General features: G+C 38.9%; 1 non-coding gene across 1 annotated transcript; it reads left to right on the plus strand.

Moving 5' to 3' along the window:
* Nucleotides 1-2,674: 2,674 nt before the first annotated feature.
* Nucleotides 2,675-2,767, plus strand: LOC111756056 (small nucleolar RNA SNORD46). The gene has a single exon (XR_002790558.1). It is a non-coding gene; the product is annotated as a small nucleolar RNA SNORD46 (small nucleolar RNA).
* The last annotated feature ends 2,166 nt before the right edge of the window (nt 2,768-4,933 follow it).

The following is a 4,933-nucleotide window of genomic DNA, read 5'->3' on the forward strand; positions in this document are numbered from 1 at the left end:
GAAAAGGAAAAAATTGGTAAACTTTAAAATACATCAATAAAAATTATACAAACTGAAACAGAAATAAAAAATGACTATGAAGAAAGCATTCAAAAGCCGTTGAAAAGAATATGATTATCTAATATATAAAAGCAACCAAAGTCACAAAAGTCAGGGCAGAATAACTTCTCAATTTATGAAGGGCAATGACTCAAAGATCTAAGAAGTTTAGAGGAAACATATCTTTACACAATCTCACCAGATTGCTTGTTATAAGCTATATTTTATCATCCACAACAGAATGTATTGAGGTCCTAACCTCCAGAAACTCATGATGAAACCATGGTGGATGTAAGGTCTTTACAGAGATTATTAAATTAAATGAAGTCATAAGAATGGTCATTAAGTCAAGTGTGCTCAGTGCCCTAACGAGAAGAGTGTATTTGAACATAATAACACAGAGGGAAGATGATGTGAAGACATATGGAAGAATGGCCATCTAAAACCAGGGACACAGGCCTGAAACCAGTCCTTCCATGAAGGCTGGCAGAAGGACCCATAGCTGCTGACACTTTGATCTCTTAATTTTAGCCTCCAGAACTGTAAAAATCTGAACTTTTGTGGTTCAGGTCTCCAAGCTGATTGTACTTCAATGTGGCACTTACCACCCATTGTCCAGCTGTCTTAATTCCCTTCTCATTGGGAGAAGGAGCCCAGTGAGTGAGATAAAAATAGGACACTAAAGACACTAAAGACTCCTCACACACTAAAGAAACTAACTGCCAGAGAATTAGGGATCAGTGACCGAGTTAGGACTGGAGGGCCATTGGGAACTAAAGGAACAAGATATGATCCCAGTTAGGGACATGGAATTAGATCTTGGGTCAGTAAGTTGCAAGGATGAGTAGTCGTTACAAGAGATGGGTAAAATCTTGGGGAGAAAAGACACTTAATGCTAGAGTAAGCCTTCTCCCATCACTCCCACAGATACCAATGAGCTCTGCACCCATGGGGTATCTTGTCCATTGGTTATCCTACAAATGTTGCAGAGTCAGGGTCTACACAGGAGCACTCTCAGCTAAAATCTGCTCATCTCTATGAGGTCTAAATACCATTGAATTTTCAGGTTGGATATAGATTCTTTGGGTGGTATGGACAGTGAATTTGATGCAGGCAGGAAAGATGGAGAAGAACAGTGATGCCAGAAGTGCTTACATAGCATGCTAACTAGAGTGGCATAGAAAGGAAATGCATAAGAAGAATTAGGGGTTACCACAGAGGAAAGGGCAGAGCTGGAGAAGGCTCCTATGGAAATCAGCAGATGATGAGGCATTTGACATAGTACTCCTCCTAACAGAGGAATCTCTCCATGAGATAAGGCAGAACACCTCTGGTGAGGCACATTCATAAGTTGGATAATTGCCTAAAGAAGGAACAGAAAATATGCTCAGAGATTTGTATAGAAACCCAACCTCCTTTACTCACTCGCAAAAGAGAAACCAAATTGTAGGAGAGAAAGCAGTTTAAGCACCAGTACTTTGATCCAGTCTGTTGGACTCAATCACAGAAGACAGGAACTCAAATTTCCACAAGGGCCACCAGTGAATATTGCTTCATAGAAGGAAGAGCACCCAGTCAAATTTGACTTCGTTATAAATTACATTGAGAGGAAAGAATCCATCTAACTAGGAGAGTAGGCACAGGGGGAAAAATATGAAACTAAGCAATGAAACAATAATGACAGTAAATATCTTAGTAAATATCTTTTTGTAATAACTCTAAATGTGAATGGCCTTAATTGCACAGTCAAATGACAGAGATTAGCACACTGAATCCAAAAGTAAAACTCAGTGATATATGTCTAGAATAGACACTTTATTCACAAAGCACTCATGGAATGAAAGAGAAATATGGAGAATTATATTCCAAAAAAACCCAGGAACCTGAAAGAAAGCAGAGTAGCTATCCTAGTTTCAGACAATGTGACCTTCAATCCAAGACTGAACAGAGAAGACAAAGAAGACCACTGCTGTGTTCAGGAAATGTTTTAAACACAGAACACACCCTCCCTACTATCCTTTTATATTGAGAGAACAGCTCAATCTCTGCATTTTACATTAAAAATTTTGTTTCCTTAATGTTTGACCATAATGCCACGTTTTAATAGATGCATGAGTGTGATAATTATATTACTCCTTATGTGGGTTTCTTTTAGGGCAAAATACAGCAGACTTCTATCAAACAAACAAACAAACAAACAAACAAAAAAAATATATATATATATATATATATGAAAAGTAGTTAAAAGTAAAGTTTATATCTGGCTAAGCTGTTTGTAAATTAAAGTTACCCCAGAAATGATGAAATTGAATGAAATCTAAAGCTATATTGATGAAAGCCAATATAATACTACTCTTTTTACTTTGAAAAGTCCATTAAGTTTAAAAGGTAATGAATTCAGCAACAGTTTATGCTGTCACATTTTTCAAATTGTTCTCAAAACACTCTTATTTCCAAATCATCAGGCATGGTATCTTTAGGAATTTAAAGCTAAACAAAGAAAACACTGGCAAATGTTTACTCATTTTTTGTAAGTCTTATTCCATAATGTTGTAATTATATCTTTAATTATCTCGAAGCTTTTCAGTTAAAAATACAGGTTCACATGAAACGTGTTCAAGGTCTAATTTAAAGTATCTCTAGGTGAAAGTATCTCTAGGCGTGGTTGTGGCCACTAGCTATTTGTGCGCCACTAGCCATTTCAAGAAGTTGTTATAGTTAGGAGGATCCACTGCCTGCATCTCGCCCAGGTTCCCCTCTGCATGTGACCCGTGGTACTTGATAGCCAAGTTCCTGTGCTTCCCAGATGGCCTCCGCCAAATACACTCAGTCCAAGTTCAAGGAGACAGTAAGAAGTACCAAGCCCTGAGGCTGGATATGGGAAACTTCTCCCGGGGCTCTGAGTCTTGTATTTGAAGAACAAGGACCACTGACGCGGCTTACACTACATTTAATAATGAGCTGGTCCACACCAAGCCCCTGAAGAACTGCACTGTGCTTGTTGACCGCACACCCTGCACTGTTCCTGCCTGACTCCTGAAGAGGAAACGATTTTAAAGAAAAAATGATCAAAGAAAATCCAAAAGAAGTATGATGAAAGGAAAAAGAATGCCAAACTCAGCAGTCTTCTGGAGGAGCCGTTCCAGCAGGGCAAGCTTCTTACCTGCATTGCGTCAAGGCCAGGCCGGTGCAACCAAGCAGACGGCTTTGTCTGGAGGACAAAGGGCCGGAGTTCTCTCTGTGGAAAACCAAGGTCCAGAAAGGCAAATAAACCTTCCCTCCTGGCTTAGTGCATCTAATAAAGGTGTTTATTGTTCTAAAAAATAAAATAAATAAATAAAAGTAAGTCATCCTCATTCCAGATTGAACACGAGAAAAAAAATTGACACTTTTTCTAAATATTAATCATCAACTTCAAAATTTTTTTTATTGAAAATTGTTCTTTCAAAAATTCAATTCAATAAATATTTACTGGAAACCCATCTTATGCCAGAAATTATTCTAGAGATTTGAGACACATCCATGGGAAGCTTATACTGTAGCAGGAAAGGAGAGAAAATTATTTCTAAGATAATTAAACTAAAGCATACACACAAGGCCAGGAGATACTGCTATGGCAAGTGAAGTTAGAGAGTGAAGTTAGAGGTGTGAAGCAAATTGGTTGCACCTTTAATAAGAGCATGGAGTACTGTACCTAGAAGGGGCGGGCCGTAGCCATGGCCATGTCTGATGAAGATCGGTCCAGGCAGAGTAACATCCTGTGCAAATGTCTTGAGGCAGGATCTGTGGGCTATCCATTATGGGTGAGCAGAGTGAACAGAAAGAAAAGTGGCAGCGAGGAGATGATGGGAAGGGGACGGAGGGGGGGAGAGGACAGGACAGGGGGATGATAACGGGCTTCTTAGGATACTGTAAGGTCTACAGTATTGTCTTTCAGTGAAATAAGAATTAATAATTCTTCCCTTTTACATTAAAAAATGCTAGGAATGAGCAGAGAACAGGCCCTTTGTAACTGTTTCCTAGAAACCTGTCTACCCATCTGCATAAGGAGGCCTCTTCAGTGATGCCTGGCCTCCTCTGAACTCTCAGGGTCACTTGATTTACTGAACATGCACTGAGATTCTATTAAGTATTAATCTTAATCTGTGTGTGCTTAGAATGTCTCTCAACAATGTTATGTTTTCAGAGTGGAGGTTTTGAAAAGCAGTTGGATAGAGGAGGATGACCCTCGTCACTGGATTTATTCATGAAGAAGTTCACACCTACATGTGCAGTGGGGAGCCGGGGCTGGCTGTGTCGCTGGGGCCTTGCCTCTGCAGTGTAAATCTCCCTCCCGAGCTCCTCCCTTGTCTTCTGTTTTCTATCTGTTTCCTTCTGGCATACCCTTTGCCATGCTGTGTTTTCCATGGAACCACCGACAATAGGGTGAATCCCTCAAAACCTGGCACCAAATTAAACTGTCTTCCTTAAATTAGGTATTGTGTCCCAGCAATTGCTAACATACGTATATATATATTATTACTCCTGAAGAGGTTATGTTTGTTGTCTATCTTAATATAGTTACAGCTTATGCAAAGAACTCAATGAATTTTTTAAATGAATAATGTCTCCTAATACGAATGTCACTTTCTACATGGGAAGAAATATCTAGAAAAAACAACAAATGTGCCATCATCTCGAAATATGTGCCTAATAGACAGTGATGCTACATTTTTACTTTCTTCTGTGTTTAACCAAGTATTTTCTGCTGTTTTTACTTATTGAACTTTTGTGCAATGAAACTTCTTTGCTAGCCGTGGTCCCTTTAATCATATTACTTAATAGGCTTTTAAATCTCACATTCCATACTGGTCCTGGTTCTTCCTTTGAATACAATACTTGCTTTATAAATGAC

Source organism: Cavia porcellus, unplaced genomic scaffold (assembly GCF_034190915.1).
Source record: "Cavia porcellus strain 051 isolate PalLab524CR breed Dunkin Hartley unplaced genomic scaffold, mCavPor4.1 scaffold_22, whole genome shotgun sequence".
Lineage (NCBI taxonomy): Eukaryota > Metazoa > Chordata > Mammalia > Rodentia > Caviidae > Cavia > Cavia porcellus.